The sequence below is a fragment of the Zootermopsis nevadensis genome, unplaced genomic scaffold, assembly GCF_977971745.1.
Source record: "Zootermopsis nevadensis isolate Lab colony 2312 unplaced genomic scaffold, Znev_1.0 Znev_ptg000008l, whole genome shotgun sequence".
NCBI lineage: Eukaryota > Metazoa > Arthropoda > Insecta > Blattodea > Termopsidae > Zootermopsis > Zootermopsis nevadensis.
In genome coordinates, this window is record NW_028259140.1 from 15,247,774 (window position 1) to 15,257,014 (window position 9,241).

Consider the following 9,241-nt stretch of genomic DNA (forward strand, 5'->3'; position numbering starts at 1 on the left):
TATCAGGAATTCTGAAGAGAAATATTATGTTTTGTTGTGTGTTTTATTCTGTGAACTGAATTACAGGTTATTCGACGTTAGAGAAAGACATCGATTGTGTTTTTTTTTTAAGAAAGCGTAATTCTGCGTTATCGAACGCAGATCAGTTACACGAACATTTTGCGTTTCGTTTGTCAGTGAGAATCGCGGAATTCGCGCCGGAGTTAGGATTTTACACGACGAAAACTTCGCCGACGTAATAACGCGCTTTGGTTTCGTGTGTTGTTCCGGGCCGCTGTGTTCTTTTTTACAGGACGGCGAACTCCTTGCACGGGCGTAAAGGTAAGTGACAGAATAAAGGTGAGTGAGAGAGGTTCGACGTTGTTTGGTCCTCATTTCCGACGTTTCGTTCTTCGATTCAGTGACCCATCGTTCCAGCGCGACAAATCTGAATTTCGTGTTCTCGTTTCATTTCCGATCTTATTGCGACGTCGTAAAAGCTCGATAAATGTCAGTCGATGATTCCACGTTTTCGTGAATGCCTTGCAGTCGTGTCTCTTCGAAGTTGCGCTTGTCAAAACGGACAACTGCAGTGAGCAATCAGAAATGGCTACTGAACTCTGCGCATGCGCACAGCAGAAGAGATGAATCATGGCGTTAACGAACAGCACAGGTAAGTTTTCTGCGTTCGTGTTCTTACTTCCAATGTATGATTGTCGAGCCGTTCTTACAGAAGTCGTTTTGTTTGTTTGTTTGTTACAGGTCCCGCTCATTTCCTGTGCCTCAACGTGGCGAGCGGGTGAAACAAAGAACGATGCACGCCCGAAATTGGTTTTCGGTTTTACTTTGACGGAAATCCGTCCATTTTGGTCACACTGTTTCGTCTGTGTGCGGTTATGATTCGTGATTTCCCCAAGTTAATTGTCCTTTAAACGTTTCAATGTTATTTCGCGTCGCCTATTGACACGTGTTCGTCTGTCTTATTTTCTCCAGGTTGTGAGGATTTGAATAGGAGAGTCGACTTATGCACATAAGTGAAGTGGAAATTATAATGGAAATGTCCGGGCAGTATTTTACGAAGTTGTGATTCATCGATTTTGATTAATATCGTTCGAGTAATTTGGACAATTACTCGCGGACGGATATGATGACACTAATGGGTGGTCTTTAAAAAACACAGACGAGGGGGGTTGTTTTGGTTTCTTAATTGTGACACTCTGTGGCACTTATAAAAGTGTCAATTATTTGCTTCCATGAATGTACAGAATTGAAAAATTTGACAGGGTGACCAAAAATGCTCGGAATGATGAAAGAACGTTTTGATATTTTGGCCAAGCAACGGAAGTGTGATGATATAAACTTCTGTTAAACCTCTGTTGTGTGACCACAGAGTTGTATTCGTGAATCTGGTAATTTAGAAATTATGGGGATGCATCGTTCCTTGGCAAAACAGGATGAACCTGATAATTTTAAATAATTTCCTGGTCACCAAGCCCTCGTTCACAGCTTTAAATGCATTCAGTATTTAGCTTTTCAAGAAGTTCCCTCTTACAAATCCTGTCATTTCAATCTGAACCAGTAACCTAGCAACCTTAAATTTATTTTCATGTTAGCGATGTCATGTGTTGAATGTTAACCGAAGATATTTTCTGTATCTTTCCTAAATTATTCACGTGTCTGTAGTAACAGCAGTGCCTGGACCCAGTTTCTGAAATTTAATGTCTGAAATATTCATTCTTATAACAATTTTAATATTAATTATTTTATTTAATTATAATAACTTTTTATCACAAGAATACTTTTAAAATTTGCCTTAACGTCACGTATAAGAATTGTGGAATGGAGGGCTCAAAGTCCATCAAAAAATTTCAGGTAACTCGTGTCATCACTAGCTCAAGTTGAATTTTGACACTCTGTGAAAATGATTTAAATCTGTGATTTATCGGAAGGTACTACGCCTGCAGGTACCTGGAGCAACTAACAAAAACCAGGACATCTCATCTGCAGTCCAATACTTGAGCACATGACGTCCAGAACACAGAGCAGAGGGGCTACGCCTTCAACAATTCAACATCACGAAGTTTTGTTGTTAATTTGATACATATTTTTGGATATTTCCTGGGGATTGAGACGAGCTGCATCCAGTGGGTTTTTCTAGTGTTACAGGATAATGGCAGCAGAGTCAGCGTCTGAAACATTGTTTTTTTTACAAAAATAAACAAAAATATATTTGTTTCGAAAGTGCAATTAGCCTCTTCACCGTCCGGTAAAATGTTAATTTTAACTTTGTCCAGTGTTTCGTTGAACCACTGACACACTCGTGGTACTACAAACCTTGAGATTTTTTAATCCTGGGAGTTTCAGAATGCAGGCCTCAGACATTCCTTCTAAGATGAACATTCCAGGAAGTGCACTTCGGCTTATTTGCGTCATCTTAAACATCTGCATTTTTGGGACTCGACATTGCTTTAAAATGTGGCTGCCGTATCAGGAGATTCACATGCGATGGAGTCAGAGCGTTTATAGCAACCGTTATCAGTTGGCTAGATTCCGGATTATCTTCAGGTCTGTCTTTCTGTCACACGTTTATATCAGTTCCTAGCGTAGTGTGACCCGTCTATCTTGACGGGAATTAATGTTCATTTTGTTCGACAGTAACACAATTTATTCCAGCAATATCAATACAAATCACATTAAAATTACGCAATTTATAATGTTTCTCTTTAGAGTAAATTAAATGTAAAAATACCTTCACGGCGACTACCAAAAACACGTAAATAAAACCGAGCGTCTTACTCCAGACTCCTGCCACTTCCACAAGAGGCGACACCATCACCTCGTTTTCATCTCGTGCTACCAAGGTCTCCTACGTCGCACTCGCATAGCAAATTATGATGAGCATTGACTATTATATTAGGAGCAAACATTCGTGTGTTTTTAAACATAATTCTCGTGTGTTCTAATGGTGGTGCAATGTATTCAGTACAGCTGTTTCTCTGTCGTTCAATATCCTAGAAACAGAGCCAGCTCCTGAAACGTAGTGGCTTCATTTTTGGAATACTGAGCGATGGGTGACGTCCAGATAAACACAAAAACTTAGGACTTAGCACCTCGTATTTGATTCTGTGTAAAAATGTTGTTTTGAAATTGATGTTGCTAAAACTTCTGTCATTATTTACGAGATAAATTGTTAGTATTAACTGAAATTATGAATTGTAAAATAGTATCAAAGATACTGGACTGAGAGCTGTGTTTTAAGTCCACCTGACGTCATATTTTCAGGGGCTTAAAATGTCGCGTTTGATACATTTCATTACCTCTTCTTTCTCAATTCCTCGTGTCGTCTGTTTCGATTCTGTCTCTGAGAGTTTGTTTTTGATTTGTGCGGTCGAAATTCGAACTCCATTACGACAACGGAATCATCCAAATTCGAAAGAGTTCAGAGAAAGTTTCCTGCTTTGTGCCACGGTAATTACGAATGCATTTTAGTTACAGTAAATATCCTTTGCGGCGTCTTGATGACTTCCCTTTTCAATTCGTTAAGAACAAAATTAGTTTTTTTCCGTGTTTGATTTTGCTATTGTCCTGACCTCTGTACATTTACGGTTGGTCTCAATTTCAAGGTCAATGGCGTACTGCGTGTTTTTGTGCAGTAATTGCCACTTACAAGGAAGACAAAGTTTCGCTTGTTCAAATCTTATAATCTTAGACCTAAGCCACACCCAGAATTTACTTCTAACTTCTTTTGTCCGTATTCTGTGCACTCGGATCTTGTTTATATTCGACACCTTAATGTCTTTTCCTTATCTTTACGTTATTTATAAATTTTGTTCTATTTTAACTCGTCCTATTGTTTTAGCGCTTGGTTGTAACCGCCCTTCTTGATTGCTCTCAAGCAAATGGATTAATTACTTAAGTCTTTATCATCATCATCATTGACAGTCGGTTCAATTTCCACTTCGGGTTTAGGTTTTGTAAAGTTTCATAATCGTCGTTATTGTGGGGTTTGGATAAAACCAGTTAAGAGTCATCCGCGAAAGACTTGCTCGTGTTGTGTTGATGGACGTGTATTCGCGTTATTAGACTTCTATGTCACTTTTATTAGATTCGATGTAAAACAGGGCAATTTATAGTACGAATTAAAATAAATGTATGCTTATAAAATATCCGCACAATTTGTGACCGAATGTCAAAGTATCATAACAATTATACACTGTCGTCTTCGTTACTTCAATGCTACACGAATATTCAAAATAATAACGTGTAAAATTTACTGCGATATAAGTTAATGAAGCTTCTACAAAGTACAGTCAAATAATTAAATAAATTTAGAGCGTGATGGAGCACGTACATACAGACATTAGTGTTCCGTGCTCCGTGACCGGAAAAACCTAAATGGAGAACAGCCCGTTAAATCGGAAAATGTTGTGGGAGATTTGTCGCCAGTTACGAGAAAACGAGAAAAGCTTTGACTTTGGTAGTGCGCGCAGAGCATAAGGAAAATGTTTTCTCAGCTAGAATACGTTCTCACGGCGGGGAGTACGAAGACGCCCGTCTTCTGCGTTATAGCGCCGCGAAGTCTGGTAAGAGGTCCCTCCTGCCTCCATCATCACGTCGTCTTATCGCCCTGACGATGGAGGCATCAAGCAGCGACCAGATAGACTACGTCGGTTTGAAGCCACAGATTTACAACCCTCAGACTTCTGGAGAGGTCAGAACTGCCGAGGTCAAATCTTTCGCCCTGAGTCAGGAATAATATGCATAGCAGCTCGTTACAGATTGCACCATCCTATAATTACGAGTCGTAGTTCGTAAGTTTTTTTCTACGCACTTGTTAAGTAGCAGAGCGTCTGTTGCCACGTACAGCGCGTCGGCCCTTCCTTACGTCCAAATGCCCTGTTTTCAGCTGCACGTGCATCGTGTCTCAAGGTCCCCTCCCCGTCCCCCCCCCCCCTGCGCCTCATCGTGGGAAATTGCAGGTGTCCGGAGTCTTTTTCTGTAACTCGTTTGTCATGTTAAGTACCTTTTATGAAACGCACAATGCCCAGTCTGTCTGTAACATTGCGACACCCCTGAAGACTCAGCGGATTTTAATTAAATTTGGAACTGGTAGACTTTAATAAAGTTACTCGGACCTGATTCTGGTCCGCGTTGGACCACCGCAATCTACACGGCCACGTTTCACACGCTAGAGCTTGTGGGGAGGGGTACAATTCATCGTCACTTTACCTGAAAAGACCGAGCGATGTGCAGACGTTTCGATACATAATTCCGGAACTCTGAACGCCAGGCAGCTCTACAGCTGTCTAGTGCTTCAAAGCGTCGCGATGCCTATTTCGCCAGACCAGGTAAATCCTGGAATGGGGAACGGCTATAACGGTACACTGCCCTTCTATTACTCAGGAGAATTTTCGAAGAACATTTAACGGTGGAGTTCTAGATAGTCACGCAGTAATTTAATATTATTAAAAAAACAATAAAAAGAGCTCATACGTTTGAAAGAATTTGTAGCGCGCAGAAAATAGTGGGTTGAACATGTAGAATGACTTTCCGTCCTTATGATATTCGTAATGCGCAGTTAAATAACAGCACTCGGCTCTCTAATTCGACGATGCACCGGATTAATTCGTGCGGACTCCAGGACCAGAAGTCGTTTTGCCGAAATTGAAGTTGAAGGGAGTGGACACAGCTGATCGGTCAAAATTAGATGGATTCTATTCTGACGACCTTAAAGTCTACGGTGTGATTTTAATAGGAAAGAATTACAAAACAAATAGCACCACTTTGGTATGTTAACTTCTTTATTATCTTCCTCAGTGAAACGAAATTTGCGCATTACCTCAGCATATTACACGAGATACGTCCTGTGACTTTTAATTTTCAAATGGCGCAAGCTGTCAGACGATGAAACCATGAGCGCCTCGTGTTCGAAGCGGCCTCCGCCCATTTGAAGGTGGACGCCTTAACATGTTCGCGTCGACCGTCGTCACAGCTGCCCGGAGCCTTAAGGGATCTCCGGTAGTCCTGGGAGGGACTGCCTCAGTGCGCGTTCTTCTTCACGTTTCCCCGAAGGAAAAATCGATCCCGGCGACCGACGAGGCCACGCAATCGGCCCTCCACGTCCAGTCCACCTTCCCTAACGTGTCGCGTTGAACCACTGCCGGACATCTCCCCCACAGTGCCCTGGAGGCACGTCTACAAGCAGCCCGGGTAGGAGACTTTTCAGCCTCTGAGGCAGCTCGTACGGGCCCACGACTAAAACCCCAAACGCTGAAGCATCTCCACGGCTGCACGTACAGTTCGTGGGCGACCTGTTACGTCACTACATAAAAGACTTTTCAGAATGAGCCCCCCGCCCCCAAACGCACGTTTCGAAAACTCGGATCTTGTGGCGCTTTCAAAATTATAATTAACGTGATTTTAATTACCAAATTGTTGCTTCACGCATCGTTTACTGACGAGATGGGCGTTGGTGGAACGAGGGTTTAAAATTTAAATTATGGTTGTACTGTGTTCGCATTTTATGAAAAATCTAAAATTCTGTCGACTGTAAACCTAACGCGCAACTCAGAACGAAACCCATCCCTTAAAAATCGTATATTAATTAAATTCGAAGCTAAACCTAACGCGGTTCTGTCTGTCTAATTAATACGTCCCTCTGATCGTCGCTTGACAATTCTAATTACGATTCATTGTCTGTAAACTCAATTTTGGACCTGATTGTGACAGGGTTAAGCCGTCTGTGGCCTAATTGACATTGCCCCTTAGAAATCACAGTGTAATTAGGCTTTAGTTCAAGGACGTTAATGTAATCTCATTAGATGTTTTCCTAAGTATTCCGCGTCTAAGTTCTCCACACTCTTTAGACTCGAACGATGGGAATTCGTCGTTTTATTTTACGTAACCTAGATATTATGATGGATCGCTGCCGTTCCTGCACTGATGATGGAAACAGAGTTAGTCTCCGAAACATTTGTCTTTGACGCTGCTAGTCGCCTACTCTACATGGCGCAAAAACCAGGAACACGGCCGTGGACCTTTTAGTGGTCAATTTCAACAGATACAGAGCCTGAACCCAATGCAAGGAATAAAAGGTCATTCCTACTGACCTGTTCTATGTGAACCATGGACCACATGACAACGGTTTATGAAGATGGCCGACAGTCATTGAAGTCCTCTTGCAAAAACCACGAGATGGTGTACAGGATTTGAAAGTAGTGTGGAAATATTTTCGCGTGTGAGAAAGTCGTCCTTTGTGCCCAGTAGAATGCGGGAATAGCAAATGCTTTGGGTGTTTACATGTGTAATGAAAAGTTGAAACCGACAAAGATTTTCCGTGCCTGGATACCACTTTCTCGTGATCTCCACGCCCCCCTACTCTCTCTTTTGTACGGAATGATCTTACGCAAAATTCAGCTTTTCCGCAGTTTATGCGCACTCGCCTGGCCATAAACGTTGTTGCAAAGGACGTATGTGTTCTGCACGCTGCATAACGAATGGGACACGGAGATCCGTGGAAAAGCCAAACATCGAACGAGAGGTAACATCACAATTATTATTGTGTTTCCTCTTGTTTCAGATCCCTGTTTCTTCTCCGTACATTTTATTCGTTCGCCGTTGTCTGTCTCTGTTTTCCAATGATACGATTCGAATTAAAAAAAAAAGTTACTTTATTAGAAAAGGCATCGCGTGCGCCCCACATTTCTGACTACGGTTTACGCCGAGCTCATAAGGAAGTCGGCGTCCGCTGAATTTCCAAGATGATATACAAAGTATATAAGTAACGCCACCGTCAATCCGGATTGGGGCCTCTGAAATGGCACGACGTTTCTTTCAGGCTACTAGCTACGAACTGGGCGTTCGGGCTTCAATTCTTGGCAGGACGGGGGGGGGGGGGGTTCCTTCCCTTTGCCACAATGTCTGGGGACAACCTAGAATCTAGGTGAAGTTATTATAGGTCCATTAACCTAATTAACCAATCAGAGATTGTAAGAAAAAGTAAATTCTACAGCATCTTCTATGTCACTTTAAATTTACCATGAAACATAAGAGTAAGTTGAAGGATAATATTAAAATGGATTGTAATGAAGTTAAATGTTAGAGAGTGGGTTGAATTTGAATAAGGATAATCTTGTGAAGACGGTGATAAACCTTTGGATTCAATGAAAGGCGGTGGATTTCTTGAGTGAGTAAGTTGCTATCGGATTCCGATGAAGGACTCTGATCCATGCAAAACAGAAATTAAAAAGTAGGAACAAGAAATAGACACAGCTTATAGCCCTTTTAGTGCGAAAGAAATTCGTATGTAATCGCAATAAACCTTCGTTAGACTCCGTCTTTTGTTTAGATAGTTCTAGATGATTTCCAGTTATGTGAAAAATGTGCAGTAGAAGCCCATACTGACGATGGTTTTGAAGTGGCAGGCTCTAAGCCTCTTTTACAGTCAAAATTTCTCTCCAAATGACCAATATTCATGGGCCATTGGTTGGTAATCATTATATTATATATTAATTATAAACCGAAAAGTTGAGTCATTATAAAACGGCATAGTTAAAGAATTTTAACTTAAAATTCAAAGGAAGGCGACTGTCTTTTGGATATTTTGTCATGCAGTCTGACATTAATTAATTTCTTTATTTACTGAGACGAGACAACAGATTTCCCGCCAATAAACTTTGTGTTGTTGGACCAAAAATGACCATTTGCTAATTACACGCCATAGTGAATTATGCTTATAGTTAAACACGTGAAAATTAATATACGTCATCATTACATGCGCTGTACGAACAGGCAGTGGAAGTATTGACACGCGCGCTATCTGTGTCTGCAAGCTGAAACTAGCTACGTGCGTGGTCTACGTCAACACTCTCCTGCCATCTGGCGGACGAGGAACTTCGGGACGTTATTGATTTTTCAATGCTTGAGGAAGGAAAGATGGAGGATGACGACTGTGTCCTTGGTTGCAGCGCCGATCAGTGGTCAATCCAGAACGAAAGAAATTTCGTTCTTACCGCCGTGAGAACTTTAGATTCTGCTGGTGTCCTCGAAGAAATGAAACTGATCTGTCTTGTGACACAATGGACTCGGGCCGGAATAAATGATATGTTACGTTAACCACGTCCTGGTTAGTGGCGCATTCTGGTGAGGTATTGTCCAGGTACCAGGCAGTTAGAAGGCGTAGTCTTCGTTCAGGCCTGGCTTATGATCTGTTAAGCTGATTCTGTATTCGATTTTATCTCCTAAAGATACTTCGAATTCCCCG